This window comes from Mustela erminea, chromosome 8 (genome assembly GCF_009829155.1).
Source record: "Mustela erminea isolate mMusErm1 chromosome 8, mMusErm1.Pri, whole genome shotgun sequence".
Lineage (NCBI taxonomy): Eukaryota > Metazoa > Chordata > Mammalia > Carnivora > Mustelidae > Mustela > Mustela erminea.
This window is the reverse complement of record NC_045621.1, coordinates 85724574-85738949: the sequence shown is the minus strand read 5'-3', so window position 1 is coordinate 85738949 and position 14376 is coordinate 85724574. Positions and strand designations below refer to the sequence as shown.

Here is a 14376-nt window from a genome sequence, read left to right as displayed (position 1 = left end):
TGAAGCACAAGCAGGCTTTGCAATCCATCTTAATTGTCATACTTACTTCAGGTTTCGTGATAAGGCTCGATGTTCTGTTTAAAGTGACAATGTTGACAAGGGGAAAGGGTGTGGGCCTGAGCCTGTGGTTCTGAAGGGGTTGCGTGCTCTGACCTGCCGAAGGTTGATACGGACGGTCTGCGAAGGGATTTTAGTTGTCATGGGGTCCCCAGGCGGTTGAATGGAGAGACTGTCTGTCCTGCTTTTTCCTGTTAGGATCCTGACACGTGGAGCATTGATGAACTCAGCACAACGTTGAATGGGAGCTTTTTGGCAGCTGAGACACTGGGGCTAAGCTGCAGGTCAGAGATAACACCAGTGCGGATCTCCTCCTGCACAGTTACTAGCGTGCTTTCTTCCCTCCTGAGTGCAGGAAATGGCTCATGTTAAATACGTTCACTTTTCAGTTTTCCTTTCTTCTAAAATGGAGCTTGACAGATTGGACTTTTCAGCTCCCCCTTTTTTCACCACCTCTGCTTTCTACCTCAGAAATACTCTTCAGGAAGCAGGAGTTAATCTTGGTGAGGAAACGATAAGGTGATGCTTGATTTTTCAGGGGAAAGCAGAAGGATATGGCCGCCTCGTTGCTGCACAAAAACTTGTAACTCCCCACCTTTGAGGCTTTTCCCTTCCCATCTCTTCAGTACAGACCAGAAGGGGCGCGGAGTGGAGAGCTCCCTACCTAAGACAGGTGGAGGGACTGCTTCCTGGCATCACGGAGTGTTAGATGCTAAGAAGGACACATCTGGGAGGCAATGCTGATGTTTAAAGAGGGGCCTCTCCAGCACCTGTGTGGCCCTGCTCCCCATGGGCACATTGCTGCTACCACCAAAACAGTTCTGCATTGTTTGACATGTAGCCGAGTTGTTGCAGGTTCCCAAGTCGTGGAAAACAAAGAGAAACAGGCGCAAGGGTTACTTTGGTCATCTTTTGCCAGCCGTATTGAAAGAAGTGAGGCAGAAAAAAAAATTCTGGCTTGTTTTAGTACCTGCCCTTAAATGTGGGCTGTCCGAGCTCCAATTTAAGAAAAGTTATTTGAAACGGATCTCTGTGTGGTACTGAGGAGTGACTGCGAAACTAGTAAGTGGAAACTGCCCCCGAACCAGGTCAGGTTCTGACTTGGGGTGTAAGTACATGACTTCAGTGAGGTCTGAAGGCTGCCTTTTCTCTCTGTTGAGAACTTGATGCCCTTTGAAGCAACAGGGCTACATGCGAGAAGGTGTGTCTGTGTGAGTGCATGGGCAATAGAGGGGATGAGATAGGAAAAGGAAGACAGGGTGGGGAGAAGGGCTTGGGGAGAGGGAAAGGTTTCTGGTCAAGCTTCGTACATATCAGAAAACAAAAGGGTTGTGGGTAGAAGTGAGAGTAGCAGGTCAGCCCTAGGGCTAACACCCTGGGACAAGCAGGGTGACGCTGCCCTTTGATCTGTCACCTCTTACCAATTCCGTGCACCCATTCTGTCTCAGGAGAGCAGAGGTTAGAGCTGAGAGGGATGGAGAGAGAGTATGAGTGAGTGATCTGCGTGAGAGCCAGATAAGATGGGTCAGTAACCCTGAAGAGAACGATTCAGGTTTGGAACTCCATCCGAATTTGCTCTGATGCGAAGTCATGATGTGGGCCTTCCATAATAAGACGATTTTCCTGTCTTCCTTATCCAATTGTACTATGTAGCCTTCATCTGTCTTGAAGTGACTGGGGCTGGGTTACTCCTGGACTTATTCTAGATCTACCTCTCTGACTACTGCTGGTGGGGGACTCCCTAGGAATTTTGAATTTCTTCAAATTGAACTTTAGAGAGAGTAGTCAGGACTGAACCGCCTCCCAAAGGATCCCAAAGAAACAGAGGGTGAGGAGTGTTCAGGGTAGTCACTGACACATTGTTGGTGCTGGGGTAAATCCTCGCTATTCCTCTATGAAGAAGGAAGCCAGTCGAATTTGTTGTTAAATACTCTTTGGCTGCGTTTTCAGCTGTAGCACTGCCTGAGGAAATTGGAGAGCTTAGAAGGGGCTCCCGTCCTAAAGGAAAGGTTTAGATTTGGTTGTGGTTTGTATCTGCTTGGTCCAGATCCAGTGTGAAGGTTTGAATTGACCTGAAACATTCTAATCCTAGACATATGTGGTCAATTGTCCTGAGGTCAAAGGTAGACAACTACCTATACAATGTGATTTCCAGAACCAGGGAAATCCCATGTGTCCCCCGGCTCGCTCCCCAATTGACCATAGTACCTGCCAACGAGCTGGTGTTTCTGCTGGTAGGGCCATGCCTCTGAGTAAACACGTTTTCTTGATAAATGTCTTTTTGTTGCAATTATGATCCTCAAGAGAGGCCACCTTTTATTATGTGGGTAATGTTGATTTCTTCTTTACTATTCCTATGACAACTGGAAAGGGAAAAACTGGACACAAGTAGCAGTTTTGTGAAGACTGACACAACTCCTCCGCTTCAGGACGGGTCGAGGAGGTTACACTAGGTTAGGGTCTGTTTTCCTCCAGATAATTTTGGATCAAGATAGGGAGCTAGGAGGAGTGCTTCCAGTCAGCTTCGGGGAGCAAAAAAGAGCTTAATTTGGAGTCCTTTCTTTCTTTTTGACAAGACCTTCCATTTCTGATCACCCTAGGAGAGAGACGGCTTAATCCGGTATCGTTTTGGGCTATCCAGAACCCTCGGCCTGGAAGATGGTAGGTGAGTGATCCTTGAGCATTCTCCTGCTCCAGAGGGCATGTTCACACGTCGGACACTTCCATGGGCATACCTTGATTGTGGTGCAAGAGGCATTGTATTTCAACATTAATTCGAAATAGGTCTCCTTGTCCTGACATCCTTCTGGGTCCTCTTGGGAAGGGCCACTCCTTTCCCTCTGTTTCTGTTCTCCCTTCTTCACATCTCATCAGTCTGTGAGAATTGCTGCTTGAGTGATGTCCTAATTAGGGGCGCTTTTTCTTTTTCACACGGTTTGTGTGCCTTTACCCTTTCTCTAGGAGCCTCACTCCCTGTAAGAATGTGCATGGGCACGTGTATATGTTGTATGTGTAGGTTTAGGCACACACACGTGTGTATGATTATTTAGTAAGAAATAAGCCCATCCTATGTGTTCTGCAATAGATTTAGGTAAGTGGTTGTTTTAAACAATGAAGGCTTTTAAGTCACCAATATGCGTTCTCTCCTTTTGCCCATGTAATCTTAATTCTTTAAGTTTTCTTCATCTATCATCTGATTTTTACCCTTGGCTTTTCCCCCTCGATTTTAAAAGTATATGTATTTTTATTGTTGTTATTATTATTTCCGACTGCACTAGTTCTAAATACTTACTGTAGAATGTTTGGAAATTACAGGCGAGAATAAACTCACCCAAAATTTCACAATCTAGAGTTATCTGTTGTTACAATTCGGTTGTATCTTTCTACCTCTTGGCTTCATGGGTTTAGGTATTGAGGATGCCTGGTCACTCTATAATTTTTAAATTGTTTTTCTCTTTCCTTTTCAGACTTTCAACTCTCTAAGCTCTCCTTATTCCTTTTATGTTGATGGGTCCCGAGTGGGACCAATATAGTACTTTAGTATCTAAAGCTGGATCTGACTTGTATTCTGGGAAGGTTAGCTCACAGCCTCTACATACTATATTTTGAGCTTCTTAATATGCATTTTCCTGCTCTGAATCAGTGATTTATTTTTTGATCTTTGTTAATACTTCTTTTCAAGCTTGAAACAAAAGAAATTATCTAAAAATAACCAAAGACTGTTATCCAAGACTTTAAAGTAATGTGAGCCAATAGGTTGACACCTTTGATCCTTAGGTAAAAAGTTACAGTTCTTTGTTGGCTTTCTGCAAAAGGAGGAAGTGGGGGCAAATTATACAGTTGATGCTATTTTATGCATGAAGGAACCTACTTTTGACAGCTAGTAAACAAGTTTCAACATTTTTCTGGGTAAAGAAGCTCACTTATTTAACATTTATTTATTGATGTAACCTCTGTTATATGACAGGCACTGTCCTAGGCATGGAGATTCAGCAGTAAATAGACAAAATTCACCTTTGTGGGAGCTTACTACTTAAGAAATAAAGTAGATGAACTTTTTACTTTCTATTTAAATTTCCCCTTAAAGTAATTGTACTTCAGTTTCTAAATTCTGAGCTAGTTTTGAAGCAGGTGGGGAAAGAGCTCTATTATTATAATAATTCTATGTCAGATAATGTCTTTCCTTCCAGAAGTATCTTTTACTCATTGCTCTCCGTGTTCCAGTGTTTCAGTAGACAAAAGGCCAACAAATGCAGTCAAAGGTCAATTTTGACAAATTAAAATAAATATCCTTCATTTTAATATACGTTTTATTGAGGAGGGAGATTAAAAAACAAAAACCAAAAACCAGCCAAACAGGAGGGGCAAGAGTGGATATGTTCTTACAGCTATTTTGAGGAGTAAATATGGGAGGCAAAATTAGGAGCGGTCTGTCACTTTCAGAATAGACCTGAATACTTAAACGTATTTGAGATTATGGTTTTGCCATGTAGTTAACTGGAATGGTAATGGAAATATAACTACTAGTAGCTAGGCAGAGAAATAATCCATGAGGAAGAAAGACATAGGCCAACATTTTATTTAATTGGACTGTGTAATCCAAGGAGGCTCTACTAGAGGTGAATCTCTGAAGATACAAAGAAGTACGTAGAAACTAAGAAACAGAGCAGACAATAGTTATCTCATCAAGAGACAGGGATTATACCGATAGAATTGGACAAGGTTTTTTTTTTTGTTTGTTTGTTTGTTTGTTTGTTTTTTAAATCAGAATTCAGGGTCTGCCATATAGGTAGATCATGACATGGAAATATTGAGAGTTAAATGGATGCTCCGTGAGAACTTACCCTGGATTCTTGAGTTTGTGTGTAAGAACGGAGTCTTTGTTACTTTTTTTAGAGGTTGATGAAAAAAGTATGTGTTATAACTCAACCGGGGGAAAAAGAGTGTGTATTAGAGACAAGAACTTGCACAGTTAAATAACTCAATCTGTGGAAAAGAATATAGCTGCTGACGAGTGACTGAAGACAGAGACGGTCAGCTGGAAGGGTTGACCAAATTATTCACAAATGCTGGAAAATTCAGAAGGAAAAGGGAGAGAAAGGGAAGGAAGAAACGAAGGACAGAAGGGTGAACGAAGACAAAACAGATGAACAGACAAAAACTACGGTGGGAGTATATTGGGACATAATTATTATGGAGCTTTGATACTAGCTCATCCGTAGGGGAAAATGACATTCTTTGGGTAGGGTTGTATGATTTACATCTGTAATTATTGGGATGTGGGATAATAGAGGGACAAAGTTCAGGACATTATGTTTACCAGAAACTCTAGGAAATCCTTGTCAGAGTAAGTGATGCTTTGTGAAGAAAGAGGTAGAGACTCCAAGTTTATCTTTTAATCGTTTTTACCCCACTTGTAGCATGCTGTCTTTAGTTTTTTAAAAAAGTAAGCCACAACTGATCCTTAGATTAGTTTCAAATCCACATTCTTCACCTCTGTTTCTCTACTAGACTTTGTCATGTTGCAAAGCCCATCAAGATCTACCTATTCACTAAAGGGTTTTCTTCTCTTGTGAGATGAGATACAATACTATTCATAAATCTATAGAGATATGTGTGTTTTTTATTATTTACTATGGCCATGAGTGATGTCTTTCTTAACAGGTAAGACAGCAGACATAGTGTCTTCACATTTAGAAAATGTGTACAAGACACACAGCATCCATGCTTTGTCCAATAAACATTAACTGATGTAGATGAGAGAGCACATGTCACTAACAAGAACCTCCTGCCTGACTCTGGGTCTTCAGAGGCCTGAAGATTTCTGTGAGCTGGAATGATGCCCCATTGTAATTCCTTCTGTTTAGGTTAAATGAAGAGATAGTTTTCTGTTTCTAAATTCCTGGTGAATTTAGCATGATATATGCATTACTTGTATTGAACAGGAAGGTTTACCAATTCAGAAAATTTAAAAATTATTTAAAATATAGACTGTGTACTATACTGCACAGTATTTGTGCATAATGAGCAATGTGGAATTTTAAAATAGATGAAAAGGTGTCATTTCTGCTTTAAGAAGAATCAATGTATTTGGGAAAAAGAAATGAAAATCCTTAAAATTGTTTGTTTGTTTGTTTATTTATTAAAAAAAGATTTTATTTATTTATTTGACAGACAGAGATCACAAGTAGGCAGAGAGAGAGGAGGAAGCAGGCTCCCTGCTGAGCAGAGAGCCCCGTTCGAGGCTCGATCCCAGGACCCTGGGATCATGACCTGAGCTGAAGGCGGAGGCTTTAACCTACTGATCCACCCAGGCGCCCCTAAAATTGTTTATTTTATGTTTACCTTCATTCATCAATAAATATTCATAAAATATCTACTAAATAGAAAGATCAAGAAAGCACCAGTATATTCTCTGGGAGCTTTTAATCTGATGGTTAAAGGCAACCACAGTATAGACTGTTTTTTCCCAGAAAGCCAAAGAATGCTGAAATGAAAATAACAAAAATATGGAGTACCAGAGAGTCCTTACTATGTGTCAGGGGCTATGTGATATATTTCAGGTGTGTTATCTCAATCCTTAGGACTCTGAGTTACAGGTACTCTTATGTCATCCCTTGCCCCACATACACTTTCCAGATGAATCCGCAGAGATCTATACATATTAATGAGTTACCCAGGGGCTCGCAGCTTAGCCCGAGGCAGAGGTGGGCCTGTGAACTGAGAATCTGACCCCTGAGCCTGAGACATCAACCATTATACTCCACTGCCTCCTAGGGGATGGGAGAGAGAGATCACCTCTGATTGGGGAGGGGTCAACAATGGGTTCTTGGAAAGAGGTCCCTTGATCTAGGTCTTAAAAGATTGACTGGACTGTGTGGCAGGTGGAGCTAAGGAGAGGGGGAGTCTTTCTGGAACAGTAATGGGTGGGGGGAGAGGGAGCCAAGCTCATGGTGGGTAACACAGATCTTGGTGGGCTGTTGGGAATATGTTGCATTGGGAAGTAGGCCTGGGGGGGTGGGGGTTTGGAGGGGCTGGAGGGTCTGAAAAAGAGAGGAAGGCCAAAGGATCTTGTCTCAATTCTGTAGAGCTAAGTATAAAATAGAGTAAAAGATTTAAAATAAAAATGAAAAGAATGGATATTAATAAGGCATTATCATTAGGAGAAGAGTTTTAATCAGCAAAATCTTAGAGGAGCTGGATATTAAACTAGGGTTTGAAACTGATGTAAATGGAGTAGAAAAACATGCCAGCAATCTAGAATAATGTGATTCAAATAGGACACTAGAACATAAGGAAAGCTGATAAAAGTCCATTTTTCATGTGTCCAAGGACCACTGAGGGACGAATTTGGTTAAGTGAGTCTCTACCTTTCACACCTAGAAGAAAGGGACTAATATTCCTCCCAAACATTTCCATCTGTTATGACTTACCATCTACTCATCTGTTCAAGTGAAAAAAAAGGGCAGTTATTTTTTTTAATCCCTTTTCTTATTTTTACTCTCAAATATATCTTGAATCTGCCCTTCTTGGATCCTTCCTTAGCCTTTGCGAGGTTTGGAAGTCTCAGTCAGATGGAGTCACTTGCTTGTCTGATATCCTCCAAAGGCTGTCTGTTGCATTTAGAACACATTCCAAGCTCCAAGTCCTTCAGATTTCAAGGCTTACTTTATTTTGCTTTTCATTATGCTTCAGGCTTCTTGCTTCCTTTCTGTTCCTTGGAATCACCAAGCTCGTTCTCACTCTAGGGCATTTTACTCTTTTTTCTGTTTTTCTTTTTCTTGTTGTTTTTTGACTGGCTCTTCTAACAGAATATCAGCTCAAATATCTTAGTCTTTGAGAGCCCTTCTCTGGACAACCAACCTGAAATGTTATAACCATGACTATTTTCTTCCCTCACTTGTTATGAAGGTCACTATTTTCAGATTAGTCTGTGTGTCTCCATCCAATTTGATTTTCTTTGTATTTCTTATAACTTCCCAAAGTTATTTAAGACAATCTCCATCTTTGTCTGTTTCTCTCCAGGAGAATTTTGGCTTCAGAGAACGGGACTGGCTTTGTCTTCTCCAGTGCTACAAACTCAGTGCCTAGCAAAGTGCTTTGAATGTAGTAGGTGCTCAATAAATACTTGTTAAATAGATGAAGAATGAATGAAAAGAATGGGAATGAGGATGGCTTGAGTAATGGGGAGAAGCTTAGGTTTTATCCAGTAAGTGAGGTAGATTGTGGACTAAACTATGCGGCTATATTTTCTAATTATGTTCCATTTCAACAATTGACCAAGTCGCTTTCTTCTTTGCATACCAGCTAACTGAGGGTGGTTAGGTAGACGAAAAGCATTTTGTGTTGTGGGGTGGGGGAGTGAGGCGGACAAACCTGAGATTTAAAAGGAGAAGAAAGTGGTGTTAGTTAATCCACAGGGTGGGTGAGAGCTCAACTGGAATGCTCTTTGGAATCCAGGCAATTCAGTGACAATAACACTCTCATACAAGTGTTAGGGAGGTCAGAAGAGATGAGTCTGTGACATGTGCAATCACTCTTGATGGGTTTGATTTTTCAACACTATTTCGTGGTGACATTTAAATTTGAATGGGAAATGACCTCCTTGTTCCCAGTTCCTTTTCTAGTCAGTTTGGGATTGCTCCTACAACAAATGTTGGTATGTTTTGTCCAGTAGAGTTCTCCAGTATCTTAACAGATGGGGTTTATAGGTTTATTTTCTAGTAGAAATAGTGACTTCAAGACAAGAAGGAGGTTGTAGGAACTATTTATTTTTACTTTTTAAAAGGAATACCTTCCTGGCAAATAAGCGAGTATGTAAGCAAGCAGACTCAACAGCTTTCTTGGAAGGACTCAGCCACTGCAGGTATGGGAGAATTCCTTTGGCCAGCCTTTGCCTCCCTGTGCATTTCTCACACTTGTGTTGGCACAGTTGGTGGAGTTTATTATTAGCGGTGTGTCCTACAAGCTATTCATTCATGGAATATGGCCCCGGGAGAGGAATCTTTGTGTGAAATAAAAGCGTCATCTTTCTTTTTTTTTTTTTCTTTTTCCATTGGCTTAGGGGGCATCTCGCACAATGGAAGAACATCCTGAAATAGAAAGATCTTGATTCAGGAAAATTAAAAAAAAAAAAAAAGAAAAGAAAAGAAAAGAAAGAAAGAAAAGGTGAGACGAGAGAGATGGTCTCAGTGGAATCAGCTTGGAACTGAAAAATTAAGATTTTGTTTTGTGCAATGCTAGTTGCCTTGCCAGTCTCAAGCTGGCACTGTGGGCTTGCTGTAGCTGCTGAGTCTGAGCTGAGGAGAGGAGACAGTTTGCTTCGGTTTCATTGCTCAGCCTCACCATGCGTCTCAATATGCTTTTGATTTCGTATTTTAAAAATAAGGTGAATGATCTCAAAAGGAAATCATAGCAGGCGATTTTATTCTTTGCTTTTTCTAATGGACAATTAAAAAGCAATCCTGGTCCTATTCCAGGGATTTTCTCATTTCTTAGTACAACTGTAATTTAGGCACGTATAATAGCGCAATGGTATTATTAGATATTATCATGTTTATTTTATTCATGAAAATGTGTGACACACCTTATTTGTATTCTTTTTGAGGAAATGTCCTGGAATGGGTTTTTGTCCCAGCTCCTTTTTGTGCCTGTAAGAAGGTGTGTGTTGGAATTTCTGTTCCTAGGAATAAGAATAGTATTTCTTTTGGTGGGGAGGAAGCATAATGATTTTGAGCTTTGAGGAGTTTCAATGGGTTATTGTTGCTTGTTTTTTTCTTTCCTTTTTTAACAAGACTCCAGACCACCAAGTCCTACCATGACACACACTTCCTATCTGCAATGGCAGATATTTATATTTCAAATGAAATAAAAATTATAATTAATTTTCTTTTGAAAGTTTTTTTTGAATTTTGTTTTTTTAAGATCTATGAGGCAATTGGAGATACCCCAGGCTATCACAAAACTAGGGCTGGGAATCACTGCTTTAGTGATTAGCACTTTGTAAGCCTTCAAAAAATATTAAAACCAGGATAGATTGTCTAATTTCTTGTGGGTGGATTCACTTTAGTATAATGTAATGTGTTAACAAATGCTCAGAGAGGAGGTTGTGGATCCAGAAAGATGGCTTTTGTAGAAGGCTTTTATCCAAATTAATTCAAAGAATAACAGGAACAGTTGTGTATTGGGGCAGAAGGAATAAGGTGACTCAATTAAATGATAGAGAAATCTCCAGGAAAAAAATTGTCTCATGTCAACCCAATACTAACAATAAAATTCTCATTACTGAAATCGATAATCCTGTAATAAATGCATAATAACTTCAAAAAGGATTCTTTTATTAAGTATTTTTTGTATGATTGGCTATGCACCAAATATTGAAATCAAATACTGCTTTGCTTTACTTTAAGAATGATAAAATTCCCTACCTACCATGTCTCTAAAGAGAATCTTAAATGAGAAGCTTCAAAAGCGTAATTTGCAAATAAATTCACCTGCTGAATTTGCGCCCGAAACTCCTATATTTACCTAATTCATTTTTGGCTTTTGCTTAGCTCTAGCCATGGTGACACTGTGAGAAATGAATGTCAAGTTCTCCTGGGTTGCTGGAATGTTTGCACAAGGCAGCAGTGAAGAAGTAAGGGCAGTGCAAGCCCCAGGGTTTGGGTCCCACTCGGCTGGGGGTCTTGGGGGTGTTGGTCTTCTGCAAAGCTCGAAGAACCAGTGTGTGGTCTGGCTAATGGGTACTGCTAGCCTGTTGCCACTTCATGGATCTGGAAAGACATTTCAGTCCTTCTCCACATTCGGAGCTGGGCATAGAGCACTTGGTAGCTCTGGATTGGCAGAGTTCAGGATCTGTGTACTTGATACCAAAACCGAGCTCAGCTGTGTAGCTTTCTGAGCTAGATTAAGGACATTTTCATAGTGTTCACCGCTACACAACTGTATCTGCAGTTTGAGAAGAAATTTGAGTAACTTAGGAAACATTCTGGGAGAGAATATGCTGCCCTGAGAACACTTCTGTTTTTTTGGCAGTGGCGTCTGTTTTGAGCTTCCTGAACTTTTTCTGCCTGGTGTTCTGCAGGGAATTTTGTATTCCAGAAGATAGGCCAGGCTGCCTTCCCGGGTCTGAAGCCTCTAGAAGGTGCTCGGATAGAATAGAGACTTCCTCAGCCTGTTTTCAGGAGATAATTTCCCCTCACCTGGTGGTGGGTTTGTGTCTGGTTAACATTACAGTTGTTCTGCATATATTTTCCCTAGAACGTCTCCTGTGCAATCAGGGTCGTTACTTCCTTTAAAAGAGGAATATCCATCATATCTCAATAAACCTAAAAAGAGTGAGAGTGCAGGAGAGGGGTGACTGATATTATTTGGAGAAGGATCGCTCTCATTTTTACCTTTCTCTATGTCTACCGGCTTGACCTATACCACTAAGAAAAGGGAGGAGACTCCGCATGCCCATGAAGATGCTGTGGTCCTGAAGGTGCCGGCCTTGGTACGCTTTCCCTTCGTTCATTTTTTTCTTACTGTGGTTAAATTCTTATTCATGTAGTTTACCTCTCAGCTCTCTTAGTTTTGCCTTTATATTGCATATGTTACGGTTTGCTTGGAATGTAAAATATGCTTCAAACTTGAGAGACAGCGATGCTAGGTAAGTTCATGAACTATAATGCCTTCTTTCCTCTTCCAGAATTATGTAGAAGGGAGTGATGGAGCTTTTTGGATTGGTCCCATTCTGCTTTGAGCTACTGTGGCTTTCAGTGTGCGGTTCAGTTCATTGGCACCAGATGCCGAAGAAACGAAGGTCAAGGGTGTGAGCCTCACTTGGGCCAGGAGGCTGCGTACTTTTCCAACAGGTTGTGTGGCGATTCAGTCTGGTCACGGTAGAAATGCTGGCCTGAAAGGGGGCTGGTGAACATGTGAGTGATTGGGTGAAAAGCCAGCCCCATTCCCGGAAAAGCAAAGCCGGAGCCCTACTGTCATTTTTCCAACTGGAGAGAATGTACCACTTAAAATGTGAGCTTGTTACTCAACCTCCCTGTGTCTCTGTGTCCTCATCTGGAGAATGGAGATAAGATTTGCTCGCTTTCTACCTCACCAGGATCTGAGAAGATTAGATAATGGCTGTAAAGTCCTTCTACAAAGGTATGAGCATTATCATAAACAAGGAGATTAGTCAACAAATAAAGAAAAAATTTTCTTAAAGGACCTCCCAAAGTGTATTGCCTAATCATTTTTGATTCAGTATCAGTAGTTTGCAGTCCCCCCCGCCCCACCTTTCGAGTTTGGTTTAGCTGCAAAAAGTTAGGTGTGAATGTTTGACCTTTCTAGTTGTTTAGAAGGTGAAAACATTGTTTGATAGCAAAAATTTCTATTAATCAAAACAAAGTGGGCTTTGAATCCGACACAGGTTTTCTTTGAAAAAGGAGGTGAGGGCAAACGTCTCTAGGAACATATGTGCCACTGAGGAATATTTGCATGCATTTGATCTGCAAGCGCGCTTCGGTGATTTTCACAGTCTACCTTGGAGTTTAAGTTGTTGCCGTCGCTCAGCGGCACCGTCCTCTCTCTCCAGCTTTATTATGGCACACAGCGACAACTTCATTTTTAGCATTAAAAAAAAATCCTCTTCACTTAATTCAGACAGTGACCTGCAGGCCTCATTCTGACTGAAGGAGCCATTCAGAATACTTGCAGACAAAAGCAGGGCTTTTTCCTAGCAACCAGATCAAAGCCAAATCTCCCAGAATAGCTCCCTCCCAGGTTTTCTTTGGCGCATAGGTTCACAAGGCTCGTGGTATCCAGTTCAAACTACTCTTTCAAACTGAAATGGAAAGGAAAACTCCTGAGGAATTTTCGCAGACTCTGAAAACTGGCGAGCGTTGCGAGGGCACTTAATCTTGGGAGAACACGGTGGTCATTTGGAGCATCCCTAACTTTGTTATCGCCGCATCTGCATGAACATTCTGTCGGACTTCCACAGAATGAGGTCTCTGTTTCCTTTCTGCCAGTACCTAATATCAGCTATGCCCAGGAGCCGGCTGATGAAGACTTCCTGTTTGTTTTGAGTCACTGTTAGAGTGATAAATATACTTTAGCTTTCTGCTTCGAGAGGAAAGAAACCAGCTGCCCTGAACTACAGAGAAAAATGCAGAAATTCCACTGAATGGCCCTGTTATCATGGAGCTTCAAGGGCAGCATCAAAATGAAAACTATAAGCCAGGGCAAAGTAAATAATTTCCATATTAAAGCATCGTGCTGCATGCTTGGAACTAAGTTGTTTGTCTTTAATCATTTAGGCGAGCGTTGCATTTTTCACTCTTCCAAGGCCAACTCAGCGATGTTTAGAGATTTTTGAAAATGTAAACTTACGCTACAGAATAATGGTGAGCTATATAAATAAACAATTATAGTTGTGGTTTTTGATCTGACCACAAGCTTTTAATGCCATTTTTGCATGAGCATATAATGCTTCTGGATAAATGATAATGTTTATATTGTCAGTGGCATCCACTGTTGTACTGAGTCATTTACATATGTGATTATTTGGATATAGAGTAATGCAAGAACAAAAGAACACTATAAAATGATTGAAAACAAGACCAACAGGAAATCCTTTATAGCTTAAATAGCACTTCTTAAATAAAGCCATGGAGTTTTTGTGTTTTTGATTTTGTTTTTGTCCTTTTATTTTGAACAGGTTTTGGATTTAATGACTCGAATGTCCTTTGAGTGGAATTTCTTAACTCTGGTCTGAAGGGTGGTGAATTTAGGAAGCCTTATTGATCTGAGTGTCTTAACTGCTGCTTTCTGGCTTTTGTCTGTCTGTCTGTTTTTTAAGCTCAGTATAGACTTGACTTCCAGAAGGCATTAATTGGAAAAGACGGCAACAACTTGGATGTGCTTAGAGTGAGAATGAATTGCTTATTTCCTCCCAATAGCTATGGTCTCTCCCAACAATTTCTAATAGTAGAGGAAGAATACACAGTCATGTACAAGAAGTCTTTTTGTCCAGGATAAAGGAAATGGTTAATAAGCAAGATGAAGTTAGGCTGACAATGGCCTTTTAGGCCGTCGGATTTGTCATGCGGATGTGGAGGCAGCATGGTGTGCACTGGCCTTAGGACAATGTTTCTGATCATATGTGTAAACTGAGACTTGAAAGTGCACATGAATTGTTGGATATAAAGAAGGTGCCCAACACATTGAAAGTCAGTGATCGGAACATCAATCCAGTGGCTTCCTGGGTGAGAGAATTATGGTGCTAATGGCTTTATGGAGATTGGGTCCTTATCTCATAAAAACTCATGTTAAAGAAAT

At 40.8% G+C, this 14376-nt stretch overlaps 1 long non-coding RNA gene and 1 pseudogene across 1 annotated transcript; both read left to right on the top strand.

The window, feature by feature from the left end:
• The window catches only part of LOC116597895, a 69207-nt pseudogene extending 60092 nt beyond the window's left edge, over positions 1–9115 (top strand).
• A 624-nt stretch (positions 9116–9739) lies between these two features.
• LOC116597897 lies at positions 9740–13724 on the top strand. Its single transcript, XR_004288841.1, has 2 exons — positions 9740–11551; positions 11747–13724. It is a non-coding gene; the product is annotated as an uncharacterized LOC116597897 (long non-coding RNA).
• Positions 13725–14376: the final 652 nt, after the last annotated feature.